Here is a 25,984-nt window from a genome sequence, read left to right as displayed (position 1 = left end):
GATTTATAACATATTGTAGCTTATTGATAACGTAATTGCTTTTGTGAATAATACTTGTTTTCTGCAGATCAGCTCACTTATTACATGGATACCTCACGATTTTCCTCAAGATCTGACAACCACGCATTCCCTGGGACACCATTCAAACCGAGACCCTGGAGCCTCTTTAGAGTAGAGAGAGTATAGCTAGAAATTGTAAAATCTATCTTTTTCATCCCTTTTCTCTCTTGTAGGGGATTATAAAGATATCATTTAATATTTTTAGTGCGATGAAGTTTTGCATATCGCAGAGAAAGGATTAAGTTGATCTCTTTAGAGCAGACTATAACTAGAAATTGCAAAATCTATCTTTTCCATCCCTTTCTCTCTCTTGTCGGTACTTTTAAAGATATCATTTATTGTTTTTAATGCCTTGAAGTTTTACATATCGCAGTGAAAGGGTTAAGTTGACCATTACAGCGTGTGATGGCCTGGCCGGGGTTGACAGACACCTGCAGGCGGCACTGAAGGAGTTCCCAACCACTACCTGAACTTCTATGGCGCAGAGTGACGGATGGGCAAGACTAAGGAATTACTGGTGAGAAATTAATGGGTGGTGTGTGTGTGTGTGTGTGTGTGTGTGTGTGTGTGTGTGTGTGTGTGTGTGTGTGTGTGTGTGTGTGTGTGTGTGTGTGTGTGTGTGTGTGTGTGTGTGTGTGTGTGTGTGTGTGTGTGTGTGTGTGTGTGTGTCTGTCTGTTCTTGTCTGTTACAGTATTTTGTCTGTTTTGTCTGTCTATCTGTTTGTCTCTTGCTTTTCTTTCTGCGGTCTTTCTTACTGTTTCTTTTGTCTGTGTGTTGGTTTTTGCTTCAGTTTGCACCTTTTTATGTCTGTCTGTCTGTCTGTCTGTATGTCTCTCTCTCTCTCTCTCTCTCTCTCTCTCTCTCTCTCTCTCTCTCTCTCTCTCTCTCTCTCTCTCTCTCTCCAGTGAAAGATAAAATCGAATAAAAAAGAAAGGAGTGGCAAAGATTGATGTTTGAGCTTCATCCACGTTCAATTCGCTCCACGACAACCTGCACCCACACAAAGCCACAAATATCTACTACTTTGATGCATGTATTTGTCTCATATACCTAATTAAAAAACCCTCGTTCTCTTCTACAGACTGTTATCAAAGGTTCCAAAAAGCGATGGTTTAAAGTTTTGTTTTTAGGTTGTCATGAGTTATTTTTTTCCCCATTTCACTGCGACACGAAAGAATTAGAAGCATCAGAAGCAATTTAGAAGAAAGTTTCCCAGCTTAAAGGTTGGATGTGGTTGCGGAATGAGTAAAGATGTCCCAGAGTGATTGGTAATGAGGGAAAGGCGTACCAAGAGGCAATCAAAGCGTTAAACTGTACTAGAATTTTTTGCGTATATCCTTGAAAATCTTTATAACGTTCACGAGAGCCTTTTGAGTTAATTAGTGAAAGTCTTAGTACCTTCCACTTAAATCTGTTGAATTATCATTTGACGCTTGAAAAGATACCCTTGAAAACTTAACCCCTTCAGTACCATAACGTGTTTCCATGTTTGCATATTCATTCTGCTTACTATGTGATGATTTTATACAGCTTCAGAAACTTATGTGGAGGAATAAAATAGTGAAGACTCTGGCTATTAATCTTTTACCCCATAGACCCTTCGTAATGTCACTAAAATGGTCTTAATCATATTCAAATCTCAAGGTAAAAATGTGTCGCAGTAGTGAATGGGTTTACAGGCTCATGTGGAAGGTAGCAGAATTTCTCCCGAGTGTTTTCAAGATTGTAGTGATTATCCAACAGGCACCAGTGGAAGTTATTAGAATTTTCAAGAGCGCTTTCAGGATTCTAAGATTAGTTTAACAGGCTTCAGTGGAAAACATGAAACGCAGCCCAGATTTGGTCGCTAAAATGAGAGAGCTTTCTGTCCTTACTGATACATTTCAAGTTGCATTTCCTTTCCATAACGACAGGAGAGAGAGAGAGAGAGAGAGAGAGAGAGAGAGAGAGAGAGAGAGAGAGAGAGAGAGAGAGAGAGAGAGAGAGAGAGAGAGAGAGAGAGAGAGAGAGAGAGAGAGAGAGAGAGAGAGAGAGAGAGAGAGAGAGAGAGAGAGAGAGAGAGAGAGAGAGCTGTATCATTCCCGTCACTCACTCCGTCCCTGCTCAATCTAAACGCACCAAACACGTCACTGTCACGTCATGTCACGCTGCCATGTCACGGACCCGCTTGTCGCGCCTCATTCGTCCCACGCTTGCCCGCCACACGCCCACACACCCACAGCCCGGCACCCGCAGCCCACACCCTCTGAGTGCCGCTTCGGTGGGTTTCACAAATATGCAAATGGACATATTTGAATCGTATGCTAATCCCATTTTTCATTAACCTGTCTGATGGACGCTGAACCAAATTATTCATCGAGAAGTCAGCTGTTAAAACGTGTGCAAATAAACGTGCCAGCCTCGCCTAAACAAAAACGAGGCACGAAGCGGCGGCGGCAGCGGTGGCGGCGGCAGTGGCGGTGGCGGCAAGCGTGCTGCACAAAGGGCGCCCTCATGTGTCTTCTCCCGCACTAATTCACCAGTCGTTCTGTCATGGCGGCGTGGTAGGTGAGGGAGGGGAAAGGGGGGGGGAGACAGGAGAATGGCCTGTGCGTGAGGTGAACTAGTGACCTGCAGCCCTGATTCACACGGTAATGCTGGCCTGGCTGGCTGGGAAGCGCCGCTCATCTCTCTTTTAATTCACCACCCGCTCTGTCATGGCTTGGGGACCGAGGCGTGCTAGGGTACCAGGGGTGTGTGTGTGAGGACCCGAGGAACTGCATGGGGACCGAGAGGCGTGCAGAGAGACCCAGGGACGACCATGAATACCCAAAGTCGTGATTTAAGACTCCAGGGTGTGAATACAAACCCAGGGTTAAGTGCAGGGACATGAAGGCGTGTGTGAGGACCCAGGGGCGTGTTTGGGTACCAGGGGGCGTGTTTCAAGATCCCTGGGCATAGCAGAAACCCAAGGAATGTACGTTAAGCCACAGGGAACGTGCGTGGGGACTCATGGGCGTGCGTGAAAACCCAGGGACGTGCGTGATGACCAGGGGCGTGAGCTAAACCAGTGACCCCATCTTGGTTCCTATAGTAATGATGAACCTGTAGTAAACGCGGCGCTTACTCCTCACTCTTTTTAATCCGAGCAGGAGCCGTTGGTCTGCTCATGGCGGGGTGGTCGGAGGGGGCCGGCAGGACGGAGAGGGGTCGCTGTGCCCGGGTGGTGAAGGATGGGCGCCATTAATGCTGCCTGGATGTTCGATGGGCCCGGAGCGCCTCTCGTTACCGCTAAATGGCCTCGCACGGACACTGATGACTTCAATGGACAATACCTGCAGATGCCCTCGTTGCCTGTGAACTCCAGAACTGCGCCCTGTCCGTGTGTCCGTAGCTGTCCGTGTGTCCGTGTGTATTCGTGTGTATGTGTGTCCGTGATTGCGTGAGTGTTTCTAAATGTCTGTCAGTGTCTGTGCAGTGTTCCTGTGTCCTTGTGTCCGTGATTTCTTGAATGTTTCTAAATGTCTGTCAGTGTCTGTGCAGTGTTCGTGTCCGTGATTTCGTGAGTTATTCTAAATGTCTGTCAGTGTCTGTGTAGTGTTCGTGTGTCCGTGATTTCGTGAGTTATTCTAAATGTCTGTCAGTGTCTGTGCAGTGTTCGTGTGTCCGTGTGTCCGTGATTTCGTGAGTTATTCTAAATGTCTGTCAGTGTCTGTGTAGTGTTCGTGTGTCCGTGTGTTCGTGAAAGTTCGTGTGTGTCCATAAGTGTTCGTGAGTGTTTCGTGAGTGTGCGAGTGTTCATGAGTGTTTGTGAGTGTCTATGAATGTCCGTGAGTATCCGTGATTGCGAGAGTGTTTCTAAATGTCCGTGAGTGTCCGTGAATGTTAAAGTGTCTCTCTGAGTGTGTTTGTGTGTCCGTGTGTGTCCGTGAGTGTTCGTGCGTGACCTTTAGTGATTTTGAGCGTCCGTGAGTGTTCGTGCGTGACTGTGAGTGTCCGTGAGTGTTCGTGTGTGACCGTGAGTGTCCGTGAATGTCCGTGAATGTTCGTGAATGTCCGTGCGTGACCATGAGTGTCCGTGAATGTTCGCGAGTGTCCGTGCATGACCATGAGTGTCCGTGAATGTTCGTGAGTGTTCGTGAGTGACCGTGAATGTTCGTGAATATCGTAATTGGTGAAGGATTATGCATAAACAGGAGCATTCACATCACCATCACCATCACCATCACATCACCATCAAAATCACCATCACCACTACCACCACACACCACCACTACCACCACCACCACCATCACCATCACCACTAAAACCATTACCTTACAACACGCAATGAGATCACCACCACCACCACCACCACCATCACCACCATCACCACCACCACTATAACCACCACCACCACTTCTCGTCACCTTCCTGGGAAAAAAAACATAAAAACACTCAAGGAAACACAGACTTACCTTGCAGTGAACACCTGAAGAAGGGAAGGGAGAAGGAAGGAACAGAGGGGAACTGAAGGAAATGGAGGAAGAGGCACACAAGAACAGAACAAGGGAAGGGAATTAAGCAAATAAATATAAACATAAAACACGTAAAGGAGAAGGAAGGGAAGGAAGGGGAGGAAGGAAGGAAGGAAGGAAGGAAGGGAGGAGGATACATAACGAGTGGATACACAAGGAAGAGGAGAGAAGGAAGGAAGGGATGAGAATAGGTATACAGGAAACACACACACACACACACACACACACACACACACACACACACACACACACACACACACACACACACACACACACACACACACACACAAACAAACACACACACACACACAGACGAGGGTAGGGAAGGAAAGGGAATGAAGGAATACACACACACACACACACACACACACACACACACACGCTCGACTCACACTCGAGAGGGTCCGGGTTCGAATCCCGGAGGCGGCGAGGCAAATGGGCAAGCCTCTTAATGTGTAGCCCCTGTTCACCTAGCAGTAAATAGGTACGGGATGAAACTCGAGGGGTTGTGGCCTCGCTTTCCCGGTGTGTGGAGTGTGTTGTGGTCTCAGTCCTACCCGAAGATCGGTCTATGAGCTCTGAGCTCGCTCCGTAATGGGGAAGACTGGCTGGGTGACCAGCAGACGACCGAGGTGAATCACACACACACACACACACACACACACACACACACACCGCGTAGTGTAGTGGTTAGCACGCTCGACTCACAATCGAGATGGCTGGGTTCGAGTCCCGGTAAGCGGCAAGGCAAACGGGCAAGCCTCTTAATGTGTGGCCCCTGTTCACCTAGCAGTAAATAGGTACGGGATGTAACTCGAGGGGTTGTGGCCTCACTTTCCCGGTGTGTGGAGTGTGTTGTGGTCTCAGTCCTAACCAAAGATCGGTCTATGAGCTTTGAGCCCGCTCCGTAATGGGGAAGACTGGCTGGGTGACCAGCAGACGACCGAGGTGAATCACACACACACACACACACACACACACACACACACACACACACACACACACACACACACACAAGAGATAATCACACACACACACACACACACACACACACACACACACACACACACACACACACACACACACACACACACACACACACACACACACACACACACACACACACACACACACACACGCAGGCGGGATAGGGAAGGAAAGGGAAGGAAGACACACACACACACACACACACACACACACACACACAGAGGAGGGCAAGGGTCAGGAACACCAAGAGGAACACCCTGAAGTAAAGCATAAATACGGACCTTCTCTGTGCGGGTCTGGTAAATCGGATACATTGGGATGTGGTTTGGATCTGGGGGCGCCGGGTCGGGGAGCTGGAACGTGGCGTAGGGGTAGATGTCCTCAGCGTTCTCTGTGGGGAGGGAGGGAGCGGCCACGTCTTAGTATGGAGTCTGGACCAATACTACTACTGGCGGAGGTTAGCCACACTTACACGTACACACACACACAGAACAGCTAACACATAACACCTGTCCTAGTAGGTGAAGGAACAGAAGCGAAGCAGGTAACACATATAAGGTGGTTTACGTACCGGGCACAAGGTCACTTTGCTGGTCCCGGGGCGCGGCCTTCCTGATGGTGGCATAGTACTGTTCTCGCTGCGCCAGGTTGTGCTTGTTGTCCCGGGCGGCTGTGTTCGCCCCACGTCCAACACCGTCCACTGCTGTCTCCGCGTCTCCTTCACGGCCCCCTGGTGGAAAGGACGCTTCACTTGGTGTGTGTGTGTGTGTGTGTGTGTGTGTGTGTGTGTGTGGTAGGGAGGGAGGGGTGGGGATCTAGTAGAGTGTGTGAGTGTAGTGTTTTGATGCAGCAGTAAAAGGTTGTTTGAGTGTTTTGTTTTATTCATTGTTTTACAGTAGAAGATCGTGTGTGTGTGTGTGTGTGTGTGTGTGTGTGTGTGTGTGTGTGTGTGTGTTCTAAGCACACAAGAGCAAGAATGTAGGTCCGTCATCTCCATGTCGACAAATAGAAAGCATTTTGAAAATTGATGTCAAAAAAGAATAGAAAAGCCATGTGAAGGAGCAAGTAATTTCCTCCCCTTCTGAAAATATTGAAGAAAAAGGTTGTAATTTCTTTTGCATGCAGAGCTCAGAGATAACACTTTCTCTCTCTCTCTCTCTCTCTCTCTCTCTCTCTCTCTCTCTCTCTCTCTCTGAACAGTTAATGTCATAAAAACTCATTTATTTCCTACATATAACCTACAGAAATTCAGTCATCTGTCACCTGAGTTACTTGCACCTAAACCTTCCCTGACCTATCATGCTTAAAAGGGCCATTCTATTCGTCTAAGCCTCTAAAGTATCAGCAATTTATCAGGAAAACTCAGCATTCACCTTCAAGAGTCAACACTAATTAATCCTGTGAAGTGTTTAATAATTCAACATGACATTATGAATCGAAGTTTAGAGTTTTGTGTGTGTTTTTTTTTATTTTCTTTTATTGAAAGTAGTTCCTGATTGGGTGATTGAGACAGCTACACACACACACACACACACACACACACACACACACACACACACACACACACACACACACACACACACACACACACACACACACACACACACACACACACACAGATAGAAAGATATTTCATTGACCATAGCAGGCATTAGTCTAAACACACACACACACACACACACACACACACACACACACACACACACACACACACACACACACACGCAAGAAGAGTAATTACTGTAGCCATTCCGCTCGTTTTTCATGGGCAGGGGAAACTGAAACATAATTGTGGTCGATGGCTTTGCATTGAGGTAAAAAAAGTGTGTGTGTGTGTGTGTGTGTGTGTGTGTGTGTGTGTGTGTGTGTGTGTGTGTGTGTGTTAACCTGTCACCATACTCTCATTTCACCAAGAGTAAGTAAATAGATAAGTAGACAAATAAAGATAAATAAATAGATAAATAAGTCATAGATGTCTCTTATAAATTAACCAAACACTCAACACTTCACTTACTTTTCCTGACGCAGTAGCAGACGAGGGCGAGGGAGGAGGCGAGGGCGACCACGGAGGACAGGAGAGGAAGAAGGACCCTGACGGAAAGCCACTGAGGGGTTCGCTTGCCCTTCCACATCGGCGGCACTTCTGAGTAACAAAAACAGGGAGGCCATAATGTTCTGGGTTTGTAACAGCGACACTCTGCTTTGATGTTCTTGGAATTGTAGAATATATGTTGTAGTGTTAAATGATGTTACGTTAAGTTGTGATGTTCTTATGAAATATTACTGTATTGTTTTGTTTCGACGTTCTTATTATTTCTTATGTACGAGGGACAGAGACCAAACAAGACATAATAACACAGAAAACATTAAAAAAAAAAAAAGGTCCACTGATGTCTTAGTCCAGCAGAAAATATCATTCTTGTTATTTACTATGTACGAGGGACACAGGCCAAGGGAGACACAGTGAAATATAAAAATATGAAAATAATGGTTCACTGATGTGCTGGTCCCGCTAAAGTCAAAGGCGATAGTAAGAAATTAGAGGATAAATGTCTTGAAACTCCCCTGTTCAAGAAGCTCAAGTCATAGGAACAAGGAAGTACAGAGGCAGGCAGGGAGTTCCAGAGTTTACCAGAAGAGGGAGTGAATGACTGAGAGTATTAGTTAACTCTTGCATTGGCGAGGTAGACAGAATAGACATGAGAGAAAACTGGATATGTTGTGCAGTAGGGCAGAGGAAGGTTTAGGGATAATTTCAAAGGAAGTACTGTGATGTTACCTGTTAGAAAAATCGATACCATGTTGTTATAGTGCTTCTAGGTGTTTTAAAAAGAGACACTGTGTTGTTATGAGCCTGTGTGGTATTAAGAGTTTTTACGATGTTACTGTGTTGAAAAGAGAAAGACTATTATAATGCTCCTTTGTCCTATTATCAAAATAACAGTCCACACCCAATTTGATCAACCAGCTTTTCTCCCTATTATTATAACAAAAAGTGATACCTGTCATCTTTTCTTTTATTGCAGCTGTCATTGGCTAAAGCTGAGCTGCCTCTGATGTGTACCATAGGCCTGCCTTCTTCCTCTACCTTTCCACACAACCTCTTTCCTCTTCCCCATCCCCTCCCCCCATGCTTCTCTTACCTTCTTCACCTCTACTCTTTCTCTCACACACACACACACACACACACACACACACACACCAGATGGCAGTTAAGAGTTAAACACTAATTATAGATATAGCTTTCTGACTGGTCTCTGATTTCCACTCGCGCGGCTCTCACACACACACACACACACACACACACGGCAGTTACTTTGTGGGTGTATAGTGTTAAGACCACATCACCACACCATCACACATAAACATCAGACACCATCACCACATAAACACTAGACACCACCACCACCACCACAGTACCACCACCATAACACACACACACACCACCACCACCACACACACACCCACCAGACGCCATCACATACCACAGCTCAATCACACCACACCACCACTATCACCATCACCACCACACACCACACCATACCACACAACACCACAACACACCACACCACGGTATCCTTGGCGCCCCGACCTGCCCAACCCCGGTCAGCACCCACCATCGACCCCCCCCATCCTCGCTAAACCCACCCACCACTCCAACGCAGCCAAGGTAGTAATTTCCTCACCATTTAGAGCAAATTCGAGTGTTTTGCAGGTGTTTCCAGGTGGTTCAAAGGCTCGCTGTGTTGGATTAGGTGGAGGAGGTGGAGGTGGAAGGCAGGGGAGGAATGTGAGGGGATGGTAGAGGATATGAACCAGTTAAAAAAAGGTGTAAAAAATCTTCCTCGGCCTAATATCACGATTTTTTCTTTTTTATTAAGGGAGTTTGCTTTGTTTTGGTATTTCGATTATTGATGCAAATGCGAATCAAGTTAAAATCTGTAATAAGATCGTGTGTGGCTGTGTTCTTTGTTTCTCGTTGAAATGACACTTTCGGCATACTATTATTTTTACGGTTTTTAATTAGCACGACTAGAAATGTTTTGGTGCTTGATATATGACTTTAAAAATATGACAAACATGACCCAAGTAATAATATCAATAACATTAAGCCTAACTATTCGGATTTTCAAATTCAAAAATTTTTACGGTGTCAAAATAACAAACAAAAATCTTTATACGAAGAGGTATCTGTGTTTTCTTTATATGGCTGGAAGGCAAAAGTTTTTCGTATTCAGAAAATGTAATATAATGTATTCTGGCTGTGATTTCCTTCTCGACATTATAATGTGTTTGTGGTCCCGTTAAAGACGAATATGAGCGGGTCGTTGGCCTTCCCTATGTAAACACTTCACTCGGTAAAGTTATTATGTTTTGGTTCTTAGTTAAAGTCTTTGTTGCGTCTAAAATGTAGTGCATTCCAGTCTGGGAATCTTTTTTCTTCTCGCGATTTTTAAAATGAATGACATACGTAAATAATGAGCCACAGGGACACCTCAGCCGTGCCTTCCTCCCAGGTCAGTCCATGAATGTTTACCCACACTCCCCTGTGTTTCCAGACCCAGAGAGTGAAGCAAAGTCTGAATTAACCACCAAACTAGATAAATAACCCCAAAGTGTTTTCTGCACAAGGCAGTGGCTATATACCCGTTCAGACCGCCCATCAGAACGTCAGCGGACCCAAACCATCACCCACCCAGACCGCCCCTTCCTCCCCATGTCAACTCGTCAATATTTCCTTCAATTTTCAGTGTTTCTCGGGAGTTTCCATCTGCTTTCCACCTGAAATGCACAAATTGTAGTAGGAGGAGACTGAAATGTGGAAAGGAATTGTGTGAGGAAGTGTAGTAGTGTTAGTAGTGGGTGGTGGTGGTGGTGGTGGTGATGGTAGCAGTGATACCAGTAGCAGTAGTAGCAGCAACAGCCCCATCATCATTATTACTATTGTGTGCGTGTGCGTGTGCGTGTGCGTGTGTGTGTGTGTGTGATTCTGATGGAAGTTTATATTTTTGGTGAAGTGTTTTAGATTCTTCAATGGTATTTTTCTCGTGTGTTTTAGTTTAACAAGGGTTTTATAACTTCAATGAAATATATAGCGGCAGCAGCACCATCATTGTTATTACTATAGTGTGTGTGTGTGTGTGTGTGTGTGTGTGTGTGTGTGTGTGTGTGAGTGAGTAAATGAGTGAATGAGTGAATGAGTGAGTGAGTGTGTGAGTGTTACATGGAGGTGATAGAGAGAGTGAATATCAAAAGAGTAGAAACAAGAAGGAAGTGGCGATGGGGAGGCGACATGAAGTGGGATTGAGAAAGGCGTGGCTTAAATATACGTCACAACTTCCGGCCAATGATAGTTACCAATTAAAATCCCTTGAGTTGACGTGTGTGTGTGTGTGTGTGTGTGTGTGTGTGTGTGTGTGTGTGTGTGTGTGTGTGTGTGTGTGTGTGTGTGTGTGTGTGTGTGTGTGTGTTTCTGATGGAAATTTAGATTTTTGTTGAAGTGTTTCAGATTCTTCAATGGCATTTTTCTCGTGTGTTTTAGTTTAACAAAAATTTTACAACTTCAATAAAAAACAATACATAATACAAATAAAAACATGCATGACAACACACAGCTTTTAAAAATTCTCTCTCTCTCTCTCTCTCTCTCTCTCTCTCTCTCTCTCTCTCTCTCTCTCTCTCTCTCTCTCTCTCTCTCTCTCTCTCTCTAACTCTCGGCATTCCAAGTGGTTAGTTATGTATGAGAAGAGAAGTTTGTGAGGAACAATACAAGTTAGAAACGCGTGTAAAATTTAAACAGAATATTCGCACAGCCACACTACAACTCTCTCTCTCTCTCTCTCTCTCTCTCTCTCTCTCTCTCTCTCTCTCTCTCTCTCTCTCTCTCTCTCTCTCTCTCTCTCTCTCTCTCAACAATCAATACACTTCTCCACCAGACTTGACTTTCTTTCCTTCTTCCGTGTTTACATTGGTTTTATTAACACACACACACACACACACACACACACACACACACACACACACACACACACACACACCTTCACTCCCTCCTTCCTTCTCTCGGCTCCTACCTCCAGATTGTGTGAGTGTGGTGAAGGAGTAGGAGTGGGTGGTTGATCCTGCGCTGGACACTGCAGTCACTCTTAGCGTGTAGTGGGTGGATGGCAGGAGTCCACCCACCTCCACCCGCCGCGCCTTTGACCCTTCGCTGGACACTGCTGGGAGAAATGAGTGTGTGTGCAGAGAGAGATGGAAAGTGAGCGGAGTTTATGGTAAGGTGTGGATGGGTTTGAGTATCAGAAGGGTGAACGAGAAGGGAGAGAGAGAGAAATGGTTATGATGGGTGATGATAGTGAGGGAACGAGTGAAGTTTACGACATGGGGTGGGTGAGGATGGGTGAGAAATGGGTTTGGATGAAGATGGGGAAGAGAGAAGGGTGGAGGATGAAGGAAAACGGGTGACTGTGAGAAGTGAAAGTAATGAGAAGAAATAGGAGAATAAATAGTAAAAGAAAAAGAGAAACGTGTGAAACAAAATAGGATAAAGAAACAGATTAAAAGAAATGTGGAAGGAATAAAAGGAAAGAAAAGAAGAAAGAATGGAAAGGGAAGAGAAATAGAAGTAAAACGAATGAACAGTAAAAGAGATAGACAGGAATGAGATGAGAAAGAGATAAAGAGAGATGGAGAGTAAAATAAAGCCAAGGAGATGAAAGAAATGAAGAGAAAAAAGGAAATCAAAGGGATAGAAAAGAAGATACAAGAAATAGATAAAGAATAGTGAAAGTAAGAAGAAAATAAGGATAAAGAACGAAGGGAGAGAAAGAGGGGAGAGGAATGGAAGGGGAGAGTAGAGGAGAGAAAGAATGATAGGACAGGGGAGAGAAAAAGTGCAGGGAGGAAAAATGGAAATAGGAAAAGGGAGGAGAGGGAGATAAGGAATTGAGGAGGGGAGAAAGGATGGATGGATGGAGGGAGGGAGAGGAAGGGAAGCAATAAAGGAGGAACGAATGGGAGGAGAAGTGGAAGGAGGGAGGAAAAGAAACTCTGATAAAAAGGGGAATGAGATGAATTCGATAATCTTTCCCCACGAAGCAAGAAAATAGTAAACAAACAAGGAAGAAAAGAATTAAATGTGAAAAGAAGAAGAGAAAAGAAACATGACGAAAAAAAATCACGCAGATCACAAAAAAATTACGAAAGAAAATGAAACAAAACACGTACGTAGACACACACACACACACACACACACACACACACACACACACACACACACACACACACACAAGAAGAAGAAGAAAAGAAGGAACAACAACAATAACAACAACAACAACAACAACAACAACAACAACAACAACAACAACAACAACAACAACAACAACAACAATAACAACAACATAAGAAAATTTAAAAAATAGAAAACATCAACACAAATGACGAAAAAAGAAAAAAAAAAAAAGACTACGAGACAAAAAATAGAAATAAAATATAAACCCACAAAAAAAGAAAGAAAAAAACAGGTAAGGAAAGTAGAAGAAAAAAAACAGGTAATTAGAAAGAAAAAAATTGAAGGTTCAGTGAAGATGTCCTCGTGAAGGCAGCCAGGTGAGAGAGAGAGAGAGAGAGAGAGAGAGAGAGAGAGAGAGAGAGAGAGAGAGAGAGAGAAAGACATATAAATAAACACATACAAATAAAAAAAAAAAAGAAATGCAGAAAAACAGAAGAAAAAAAATAAACCAAAATAAATTAAGTGGCAAATTACTTTCCACACAATCCAACTCTCTCTCTCTGTCTCTCTCTCTCTCTCTCTCTCTCTCTCTCTCTCTCTCTCTCTCTCTCTCTCTCTCTCTCTCTCTCTCTCTCTCTCTCTCTCTCTCTCTCTCTCTCTCTCTCTCTCTCTCTCTCTCTCTCTCTCTCTCACACACACACATACATACAAACAATTCTGCTTATTCACTCTCTCCTTGCCTTCCTCTCCCTTCCCTCATCACTAATGCAAAAGATAGCCAGTCCTCTCACTCTTTCACCTCCCTCACTGGTAAACTCTGGAACTCTCTCTATGCTTTCCCTTCCCTGTGACTTCAATAGCGCCGAGAGAGAAGCGTGGGGGACATTTTATTTAACAGAATCTGCTTTTGTTTTGGATATCCAGTGTTTTAATTTCTGGTAAGTGATAAATTAGTGAGGTTTTTTCCTTTACTGAGAGAGAGAGAGAGAGAGAGAGAAAAATGTATATTAGCCTTAAATCTCTCACACTCAAAGCTTACTAGAAAAAAAAATGGATTGATAAAAGAGTGGGGCGGACGTGACCAAATAGAGCAATCAAGTTGTTAGTGGTGAGTCAATAGAGAGAGCTTTGAAAAGATGATTGGATACATCTATGAATAGGGAATGATAGGTGGAGACAGGACAGTAGGTATATTCCACGCTGGGACTGCCACGTGTAGGTTTAACGGCTTCCTACACCTTCCCTTGGCTGTCTGATGTTCCGTACTACTTGAGAGAAAAACAGGAAGAAAGAAGGAATGTCATATAATTTAATGGAGGGTGAAAGACTGACAGGAAATTATTGATAACGTTGCTGAACTTGGTGGTGTACTGCAGGAAAGGGACAATTACAGTACACTATAGATTATCCTCTTCAGTACTAAGACGCATTTTTACCTTGATTTTGTAGGTGTGATTAGATGATTTTATTTGCATTAGGAAGGGTCTATGGAGGTCAAAAGTTTAATAGCCAGAGTCTTTACTATTCTAATCCCCAACATATGTTTCTGAATCTGCATAAAGTCACCATATAGTAAGAAGAATTAATCTGAAAACACGTCATAGTACTCAAGGGGTTAAGAACAATGAACGGAATGTCACAGGAAGAAAAATGGAATAAAATACGTGGAAAGTAAAAGAATGAGAGCAGGGAAAGTGAGCCCAAGTTCCTGAGTACAGTTGTAAAGTGTTATATAGCAGGAAAAGATACAGTTTGGGCTCGAAATATTAGATCAAGAATAATCAACAGAAAATCACACGAAGAACATTGGAAAAAAATACGTGGAAAAGGAAAGAACAGGTTAATTAATCCAATGTTCCTGAATTCAGTTGTGAAGTGTTATACTGTAGAAAAAAGACACAGTTTGGCCACGAAATGTTAGATCAAGAATAATCAAAAGAACGTCACACGAAGAGCAATGCAAAAACAAATAGGTGGAAAGTGAAAGAATGAGAGGAGGGCGTTGATATACTGTATGTTCTTGAGCTCAGTTGTGAAATCCTCAGATTGGAAAGAAAATAAAATAATGTTAGACAACGAACAACAGAGAAATATGATAAAGAGGAAAAGATTTGAGAGGAGGGAGATAATCAGGGGAAAGAATGTCAAGCGAGGAGCAATAGAAGAGTGAGATGGAGAGGGAAAAACTGAGATGAAGGAATTAGAGGGAAAAGTGTCAGGTGAAAACAAAGGAAAAATCAAATCAAGAGGGAAAAAGCGGAGAGAAAAAGAGTTAGTTAAGGGAAAGTGTGTAAAGCGAAAAACAGTATGAAGAAAAATGAAGTCACGAAAAGAGATGATTGGTAGAAGAATGAATGTATGGAAGAGTTCAGTGGAAGGGTATCATGGAAGTAACTTTAGCTTAATTTCCAGACACTATTAAAATTTTATCTCCTTTTCCTGTTATTTCAAAAGTGCAAAGAGAGAAGCACATGAACGGGTTAAAGTCTGCAGAAGTGGACTTGGAGAGGCGAGGCGAGAAAAGTGACACGTGGCTAGCCGGTGTGATGTTTAGAAAAGGCTGTAGAATAAGAAAATATGTCTTCAAATCGTTAGTAATGAAGGAAAAACGTGTCAGGAAGCAATGAAAAAGTTGATATTTGAGAGAGTGAAGGTGGAGAGGAGAAAAGTGACACGTGGCTAGTTGATGTGATGTTTGAAGGCTTTAGAATGAGAAACGATGTCTTCAAGTCGTTAGTAATGAAGGAAAGACGTGTCAGGGAGCAATGAAAGGGTTGAAGCTTGAGAGAGTGAAGATGGAGAGGCAAGGAGTGATGCGTGGCGGTGAGGGTGACTGTAAAGGCAGAAGATGAAGACATGAAGTGTGGCGAAGTGTCCTCCAGTACCCACCCTGCACCCAGTGAGGGTCGTCGTCCTGCCTGTACTCCAGCACCATGTGGGTGATGGGGCAGCCTCGCGCCACCCACGCCCGAGGGAACACCGTCACGCTGGAGGAGTTGGGCGTGAGGAACTGCAGGGAGGGCGGCGGTTGCGGGGCGCCTCCCAGAGTCCTCACCACGGCCGTCGTGCTGGCGGGGCTCGAACCCACCGTGTTGTGCGCCACCACGTACACATGATACCGCGAGCCGCACTCCAGACCCTGCACGACAACCAGACAAAGGCGTGGTGAGTGATGGGTTGCTGGGGTGGACAGGTAGATAGATAGATAGATAGATAGATAGATAGATAGATAGATAGATAGATAGATAGATAGATAGATAGATAGATAGATAGATAGATAGATAGATAGATAGATAGAGAATAGATAGAGAGAGAGATAGATAAATAGATAGATAGATAGATAGATAGATAGATAGAGAGAGAGAGAGAGAGAGAGAGAGAGAGAGAGAGAGAGAGAGAGAGAGAGAGAGAGAGGGGGAGACATGATGCATATTAGCCTTAAATTTCAAGGTTCATACTTTTCTGTCCACCTGCTTGTCTATCTGTGCAACTTTCTAATCATCTCTACGTCTCTCTCTCTCTCTCTCTCTCTCTCTCTCTCTCTCTCTCTCTCTCTCTCTCTCTCTCTCTCTCTCTCTCTCTCTCTCTCTCTCTCTCTCTCTCTCTGTCTGTCTATATGCCTGTTTATTTTTTATCTTGCAAATCTCTATCTGTCTATCTTCCTGTCTGTCTGTGTGTCTGTCTGTCTGTCTGTCTGTCTGTCCGTCTGTCTGTCTGTCTGTCCGTCTCTCTATCCGCACAGCAAAGTGACAGTAAACTTTAACTTACGTGGAACAGAAACTACTGCTATGAACTCTCTCTCTCTCTCTCTCTCTCTCTCTCTCTCTCTCTCTCTCTCTCTGGCAGGCGTGCACACAGTCATTACGCTCACATGAAACACTCGCCGACGTAAAAAGGACACGAGAGGAGGACAGGGAGGAAAAAGTGTAGGAGGAGGAGGAGGAGGAGGAGGAGGAGGAGGAGGAGGAGGAGGAGGAGAAGGAGGAGGAGGAGGAAGAGGAGGAGGAGGAGGAGGAAACTGTAAGAAGAGAAGGTAAAAGCTATATGAGAGAGAGAGAGAGAGAGAGAGAGAGAGAGAGAGAGAGAGAGAGAGAGAGAGAGAGGAAAGAAACTGATCCTCAACATTCACCTCGTTTAATTTCATCTCTCTCTCTCTCTCTCTCTCTCTCTCTCTCTCTCTGGGAAACACATTTTTCAAAACATTTTCGGCATAAAAACGTTTTTTTATATATTTTTTCATCATTTTTTATTCATAAGTGAGCGAATTAGTTCATTCAAATCCATCACAACTCTCTCTCTCTCTCTCTCTCTCTCTCTCTCTCTCTCTCTCTGTCTGTGTGTGTGTGTGTGTGTGTGTGTGTGTGTGTGTGTGTGTGTGTGTGTGTGTGTGTGTGTGTGTGTTATCTATTTACACTTTATTTTACCTTATAATCTGTTTATATTTTTTTCACTTTTCTTTTTATCTTTATTTTTTGTGAATTTTTACTTGTTTTCATCTTTTTTTATTAAAGTTTCAATGTATCTTTTTACTTTCTCAAGTTTATTTATTTTTTCAAGATTTTTTTCAACATGGCTTCTCTTTTTTACATTTTCCAATTTTCTTTTATATCTTTTTTTTATTATTTTAACCTTTCCTCTCTTTTATTTTACATTTTCTTGCTTTTTATCTACTTTTCACCCAATTTCTTTCAGCCATTTCTAACTTTCTCTTACTTTTCTATTTATTTCTTTTTTTCTTTTTGACTTACTCCTTTCTTTTAATCTTATCTAACTTTCTTGCTCCTTTATTTATTTTTTCCTACCTTATTTTTCCTTATTCTTAACCTTATTTTGAGTGATTCGTTCTTTTCAACCATTTCTAAGTTTCTCTCACTCCTCTATTTACTATTTTCTTCTCCTTTTTCAACCATTTTTATCTTTCTCCTACTTCTTTATCTAATTTTCCTTCCTTTTCCTGTCTTATTTTCTTTTATTTTTGTCCTTTATTTTGAGCGACTCCTTTCTTTTATCAATTTCTAACATTCTCCTACACCTTTATCTAATTTTCCTTTATTTTGAGCAACTCCTTTCTTTTATCAATTTCTAACATTCCTGCCTTATTTTCCCACATTTTCATTTTTTTTATGGATTCATTTGTTTTAATAATTTCTAACTTTCTTTTTACTCCTCTATTTACTTTTTCTCTTCCTTATTGATTCCTTTACTTTATAATTTCTATCTTTCTCCTACTCCTGTATCATTTTTTTTTTCCTTTTCCTGCGTTATTTTCCATTGTCTAATCCTTTCATTTGAGTGATTCCATTTCTTTTACTTATTTCTAACTTCCTCCAACTCCTTTACCTAATTTTCCTTTCTTTTCTTGTCTTATATTCTTTTTTTTAATCCATTTCTAACTTTATCTTGCTCCTTTATCTAATTTTCCTCCTTTCCTGTTTTATTTTTCTCTTTTTAATCCATTTTCTGAGTAATTCTTTTCTGGGTTGTCATTTTCGATCGGCCGTCCCTCCTGCCATCCATCACCAGCTGACGTGTTTAATTTGCCAGCTGTTTGTGTCCCTATCCGAGTCCCTTTTTTGGAGGCTAATATTACCCGTGCTCTATTTACCTCTCTCTCTCTCTCTCTCTCTCTCTCTCTCTCTCTCTCTCTCGTATACACCGGTTTAATCTTCCATGTATTTTTTGTTTTCTTTTTTTTTCTATCTATTCATTCTCTCTCTCTCTCTCTCTCTCTCTCATGTGTATGCGTGTGTGTGTGTGTGTGTGTGTGTGTGTGTTACACTGTTTGATCTGCTGCAGTCTCTAACGAGACAGCCAGATGTTACCCTACGGAACGAGCTCAGAGCTCATTATTTCCGATCTTGGGATAGGCCTGAGACCAGGTACACACCACACACTGGGACAACAAGATCACAACTCCTCGATTTACATCCCGTACCTACTCACTGCTAGGTGAACAGGGGCTACACGTGAAAGGAGACACACCCAAATATCTCCACCCGGCCGGGGAATCGAACCCTCTGGCTGTGTGCCAGCGCTCTAACCACTGAGCTGTGTGTGTGTGTGTGTGTGTGCGTGTGTGTGTTTGACATCTGTACATAACATTCGCTTACGCGTATTTCATTTGGGTCTCTCACACACACTCTCTCTCTCTCTCTCTCTCTCTCTCTCTCTCTCTCTCTCTCTTCCTTTTCAGCACTTTTCTTAGGAGTTTTCTTAATATAGTGTGTCCACATCTCTCTCTCTCTCTCTCTCTCTCTCTCTCTCTCTCTCTCTCTCTCTCTCTCTCTCTCTCTCTCTCTCTCTCTCTCTCTCTCTCTCTCTCTCTACACATCCTACTCAGCCGACATCCTCATGACATCCTTCCCTTTCCGGTCATTTCTATCTCCTTTTTATCTTCCTTCTCTACTTTTCCTCCACCCGTCCCCTTCCTTCCCTTTCCATCTCCTTCCCGTCCATCTTCCGTCTCCCTCCCCCGCCCCTCCCTCCCTGTCGTGTCTCTCCAGTCATCCGTCACCTCATCCACTCTTGGCAACGCTGACTTCACGATATTAAAAGCCGATATGAAAGAGAAACGAGAAAAGAGAGAAAAGAGATTTTTTTTTAGCTAACTTTCCTCCTCATCGTCCTCCTCCTCCTCCTCCTCCTCCTCCTCCTCCTCCTCTTCTTCCTCCTGACGTCTAGATATCACATGAAGGAAACATCAAAGTGCATTATTTATAGAGAGGACTGAAAGCCTCTCTATGAAGCTCAAAGGCTGCGTGTGCTGAGGGTCTGGGGGGTACTGGTGGAGGGTCAGGGTGGAGGGGCTGGCCGGCGGGAGGTCCACCAGCCGCCCTCCCAAACGGACACGGTGAAAAAATAGCCCTAATTACCTGCGTTCCCACAGATTATGAGTTTGCAAATAACTTTATGGAAGAGAAACGACCTGTGTGCATCATTCCCTGTGTGTGTGTGTGTGTGTGTGAGAGAGAGAGAGAGAGAGAGAGAGAGAGAGAGAGAGTGTAATTCACTGTTTGATCTGCTGCAATCTCTGACGAGACAGCCAGACGTTACCCTACGGAACGAGCTCAGAGCTCATTGTTTCCGATCTTCGGATAGGCCTGAGACCAGGCACACACCACACACCGGGACAACAAGGTCACAACTCCTCGATTTACATCCCGTACCTACTCACTGCTAGGTGAACAGGGGCTACACGTGAAAGGACACACACCCAAATATCTCCACCCGGCCGGGGAATCGAACCCCGGTCATCTGGCTTGTGAAGCCAGCGCTCTAACCACTGAGCTACCGGGCCGTGTGTGTGTGTGTCTATGTGCTTGCGTGTTTGCAGCCTACTTTCAAGTAATTGTATGTAATACATGTGTGTGTGTGTGTGTGTGTGTGTGTGTGTGTGTGTGTGTGTGTGTGTGTGCCTGTGTGTGTGTGTGTGTGTGTGTGTGTGTGTGTGTGTGTGTGTGTGTGTGTGTGTGTGTGTGTGTGTGTGTGTGTGTGTGTGTGTGTGTGTGTGTGTGTGTGTGTGTGTGTGTGTGTGTGTGTGTGTGTGTGTGTGTGTGTGTGTGTGTGTGTGTGTGTGTGTGTGTTGGAAGGGGGTGGTTAGCGGCGCACACCTGCAGCACGTGGTCATGGGCGTGGCGATGCACGTTGATCTGGGTCCAGGCGCCGTGGTCCTTGCGGTAGTAGAGCGTGAAGGCCGTGATGGGCGCGCCGCCTGTATCGCCTTGCTTCCACTGCACTTTCACGCTGCGCTCGGACGACGAGGACGCCAGCACCAGCGGCGCGGAGGGCGGCACTGGCAGGGGAGGGAGAGAGAATGAGGGGTGGTTGTTTGAGGGATGGCCAGGGGTGTGATGGCGGTGCATTACTCACTGACAGGCGGGAACAGTGTGGGACTCACCGAGCACTGTGAGGGCGTGCGTGATGTGGTCATAGCCGTGCTTGTTGGTCACCGTGCACGTGTAGTTGCCTGAGTCCTGGCGCTGCGCCTCCTGCACCACCAGGCCGCCGTCACCCTTCACCAGGCGCCCCTCGCCGCTCACCTGACGCCCCTGGTAGGTCCACACCAGCTGAGGTCGCGGCTGGCCCACGTGGCCACATGGCAGCGTCACGTCACGGCCCCGCTCCGCCCTGATGGTGGAGGCGGTGGAGTAGATTGCCGCCGCCACAGTGTTGGTGAGGGTGACGCGCGCTGTGCCGGAGGGACCCTCTCCCACCCTGGTGGCCGCCAACACCTCCACCTCCACCAGGCTGCCCAGCACGTTGTCCACCTGCAAGGGAGAGGAGAGGCGTCACGCCTTGCCTTCCTACTGGGACGTGTTAACTTTCCCCTCAGCATGCCAGGACCCCACGGGCCGCCTGTCCCCTGGCTTACCTGCACCCAGGTGACCGTGCCCGCCACCGTGGTGGTGCCTTCACGCCCGTGCCCGCCGCCCAGCCGCGTCTCCACCACGCGCCACTTGACGGTGTAGGACACGATGCGACCTCCGGGTCTCGCCGGTGCCGCCCACGACACAATGAAGGCTCCGGCGCCCGACACCACGCCCCTCACGCTGAGTGGACGTCCTGGAACTATGGCGAGACTTCTCAGCACAACCATGAAAATCCCCGAATAAACTTGCCTTCATGAGTCCCTGACTGATTCCCGACAATACCTTCCCTCCATCTGCCCCGCCCACCTACCATCTTCCTCCGTGGTGCACAGCGTTGCTACGGACCAGGGCCCGTCTCCCGCCCCGGTGAAGGCCCGCACCCTCACGCTGTAATTGGTCGCTGCCTCCAGCCCCGTCAGCACCTCCGTCAGCGTCCTGGTCTGCGTCTTGCGCGAAGCCTCACTCCAGCCGTCCCAGCGCTCGTACTCCAGCCTGGGGGAGCACGCCAAGTGGCCGGTTATCGCCTGTCACGTGAAGGAAGGTAGCCATGGAAAGGACGAGGTTCTGGTATAACTCAACAAGGGAGGCGGTGGCATAGTGGATACGGTGGTGAGCGTGGGATCGGGCAGATGTCCACGCGTTGGTTCGAATCCCACCACGTACAGCCTTAAAACACTTTGCCATTTGTCGAGTGGTTTAGAGTTACTTACATATCACCATGATACCCAGATTCTAGGTGGTTACACTCGAGATGAGCTTGGGCGGTGATATGGGCCCTAATATGGGTACCACTATAAACAAAATTGCCTGAACAGCGCTTCCCATACACTGTTCAAGTGTGCCTACAGGCGTTATAGGCCTTACCGTAAAAGAAAAAAAAAAAGGGACACCACGAGGCGGATGAATCTATCCACTTGTAAATTTCTACTGCAGATTAGAAGTTACTACAACAATTAATACATCTATTTCTACTACCACCACATTCCATACCACCACCACCAAAGTTCCTTATCCACTACAACCACAACACTCTGTACCAACACCACCAGAAATCTTTATCCACCACCACCACCACGACCACCGCCACCACTCCATTGACGAAACAGGACAACAAGACGAGAGAAAGAAGACCGTCTTGGTGAGCACGTGACCGCAACAGAGCGTCTTTCCTCGAGAGCCTTGGACTAAATTTAATGAGGAAACTTTTATGACAGTCGGAATGACCGCGGCGTGGCTTCTGTGTACCCGGATCGGAGGCTGAAAGTTACGGTGGATCGGCGAAGTGGCGACATGAAAGGCACGAACGGACCAAGGAGGGGACAGGACCGATAAAGGCAAGACGGAACGACCCTGCAGAGTGGAATGGCGGAGGGAATGACAAGGGAAAGTGGAGTAACAGGAAAAATAGGAATCAAGAGAAAGATGAGGTGGAATAAGAGGAAATGGAACTAAAAGAATACGATGAAGAATGACAAAGCGAAGAGGAATGACAAGAGAAACTGGAGTAACGAGAGAAATAGGAATAACAAGATAGACAAGGTGGAATAAGAGGAAATGCAACTAAGTGAATGATACGATAAAGAATGACAAAAGGAAGTGGAATGACAGAGTGAAATGTTATAAATAGACAGGAGAGAATGAAGTGGATTAAAGCAAATAAGTGGAGCTTGGGGAATGATAGGAGAAAGATGAGAAAGAAGCAAAGGAAAAGAAGGATGACAAAAGGAAAGGGATGATAAAATTATGTGGAATGAGAAGACGAAACGGAATGAAGACAATGACAATGAATGAACAAGACAAGGTGGAATGATGAAGGTTGATATGATGACAAAAATAAAAAAGATGTGGAATTATAGACGCATGTAGAAAGATAACAAAAAGAATACGGAATGATAAAGTGGAATGCTATAACGTACGATAACAAAGTGCATAAAGAAGAAAATTGAGTGACATAACGTTGAAGGATGACAAAATGAAGAAAAGAAAAAAAGGTAAAAGAAATAACAGAAGGAAGCGAAATGAGAGAAGAATGTGGACTAAATTGCGGATAACGAATAATAAATAAGAAAAAATAAATAAATAGAATCGAAACTACATAAAAAATTGTTACGAAAATAAGAAAAAACAAAATGTGATCATGATAAAATACAACAACAACAACAACAACAACAACAACAACAATATTAGACACGAACAAAAAATACATGAAATAAAAGATGAAGGGAAAAAAAGGTGGAATTTTTTTTATTGTTCTGCGATGGATCTCCAGGGAAACACTCGCTACAATGTGATTTTTTTCCCCATCAACCTAAATAAAAACAAAACTAAATTTCTTTCACCTCCATTACTGCAAAGAGAGAGAGAGAGAGAGAGAGAGAGAGAGAGAGAGAGAATTCAGGTGATTCTTATCTAAATCTCATCTATTTTGTGGCTTTATACAATGTCCCTGGTGACCGTCACACACACACACACACACACACACACACACACTCCGTTCTGTCATATCCACACCTAAATCTACAAAATGTTTCCAAAATCGTTCACACTCATCCCATAATGTATCACTCTCTCTCTCTCTCTCTCTCTCTCTCTCTCTCTCTCTCTCTCTCTCTCTCTCTTCTAATTTGTTTACTCTTGTTTTTTATGTTTGTTTGTTTGTTTGTATGTTTATTCGTTTGTTTTGTGTGAGTCTTCATCTTCCTTCTTCGTTTTCTTCTTTTTTCGTATTGTTCTCATTATCATTGTCTTCTTTTCTCATTTTTTAATAACCTTACCGTATCTCTCTCTCTCTCTCTCTCTCTCTCTCTCTCTCTCTCTCTCTCTCTCTCTCTCTCTCTCTCTCTCTCTCTCTCTCTGGTTTGTGTTCTGAATATCGCGTTCCGTTCATGTATAAAGTGGAAGGTGTCATTTTTTTTGTTATTTTTTTCATTTTTATTCTTTTCTCCCTTCGTTCGTTATTCAATATTCTCACTTCTTTTCTTTCTCTCCAGTGTTTTTGTTCTTCTTTAGTTTCGCTGTCGATGTTATGTACTCTCCTTTTATTTCTTCCTGATTTATGTTTTGTTTTATCTTTTATCTTATTTCTGACAATTTGAGTGAAGGTACGTAAGTTAGGAAAGCGATAAGATAAAATAAGAGACAAGAGAGGATGATTGAGAGAATATACATTAACCACGTCAGTACTGGGACACATTTTGACCTTGAGATTTGTGTACGATTAAACCATTTTATTGACGTTAGGAAGGGTCTATGGAGGTTAGAGAATTAATGGCTACAGTCCTCACTATTCTAATTCCCACATAAATTTCTGAGGCTGTACAAAATCACCAAATAGTAAGTAGAATGAATATGAAAAACGTCATGGTACTGAAGGGGTTAATGAAAGGAGAATGAAAATGATAAACGGCAGAAAGATAAATGAACAACAGTGGAAAGATGAATGAAACTAACAAAAAAAATGAGGGTCTATATGGAAGAAGATGGGACAGAGGCAAGAAATGCTAAATGGTGGAAAATTGAAAGAACGAAAAATTAAAAGTTGTAGAAAGATAAATGAGACGAACAGGAAGAAAAAAGAAAATGGTCCATCTGGGAGAACATGAGACATACACAAGACAGGGTGAGGGAAAATAGAAAAAAAACTAAAAAAAAAAATTAAAAGCGGTAGAGAGATAAGTGAGACGAACAGGAAGTAAAAAAAAAGTCCATCTGGGCAATTACTGACACTAAAAATGAAGGAAGGAATGAGAAAAAAGATACTTCCTAACAAAAAGGAAAATTGATATAGTGAGACGAGGCACACACAGCAGCGCAGCCCTTCAAGTCAGTTTCTATTCGCGCTTCACGTCCATTTACATTTCAATCTCATGAATTCCCTCTTGCTCCATTTCACCCAACTTGTCCCACTCTCTCTCTCTCTCTCTCTCTCTCTCTCTCTCTCTCTCTCTCTCTCTCTCTCTCTCTCTCTCTCTCTCTCTCTCTCTCTCTCTCTCTCTCTCTCTCTCTCTCTCTCTCCAAAACCCCACCGCCACCACTACCCCCACCACCATCCACTTTCATCCACCCCGTCACCTACCTCCCCAGCCAGCCAGGTGTCACAGACGTCGCGTCATTATTAGTTGCCAAATCCAACGCTTCACGGAATTGCTAATACGAGCAGTGGCCTTCACCAGCCAGACTCTGCACACACACACACACACACACACACACACACACACACACACACACACACACACACACGCACATTTATATTTTTCATCGTTTAGAGTTTGTCTGCAAAAAATGCGGCAAAATGGAAATGAGTACACGTAATTAGGGGAGTTGCAGCAGGTTTTAATGAAATGGCTGGCAAATTACGCTCTCGTCCGTACAAATATGGTTAAAGAGAATTAATTCATCTTGTGTCCTGTTAATCCCGACTGACGAGGGCTTGCAGCCGCCGCCGCCGCCGCCACTGCCGCGCCGCACGGTAACACAGCCCGACGCGGCCATCACGCAGCTTCCGGCCAGTCTTGCAGCGCGTGGAGACGTGATGAACGGCCTGCCTCGCCACACACACCTGTTACCCTCATTCACCTGCACTCACCCCACACCTGCGCCCTCCTCACTGTCACCCTCCCCACATCCCCCTCCCAGCACCTCTTCTCTCCCATCACCACCCTGACACTGATGCCTCGCCGCCTCCACCTTTGCTCAGCGTGCCTCACCTGTAGCCCCGCAGCGTGCCGTGGTGCAGGCGGGTCTCGGGTGGGTCCCACGTCACCTGAACTTGGTTCCAGGACAGGCCGGTGCAGTGCAGGTTAAGGGGCGACCCTCCGGGAGCTGCGGGACGAGACACACTCCT

At 44.7% G+C, this 25,984-nt stretch overlaps 1 pseudogene; it reads right to left on the bottom strand.

The window, feature by feature from the left end:
- Positions 1–25,984, bottom strand: part of LOC123507822 — a 388,467-nt pseudogene that overhangs the window by 27,321 nt on the left and 335,162 nt on the right.

The sequence above is a fragment of the Portunus trituberculatus genome, chromosome 23 (assembly GCF_017591435.1).
Source record: "Portunus trituberculatus isolate SZX2019 chromosome 23, ASM1759143v1, whole genome shotgun sequence".
Classification (NCBI taxonomy): domain Eukaryota; kingdom Metazoa; phylum Arthropoda; class Malacostraca; order Decapoda; family Portunidae; genus Portunus; species Portunus trituberculatus.
The sequence above is the reverse complement of the archived record's forward strand: the minus strand, read 5'-3'. Positions and strand labels throughout refer to the sequence as shown.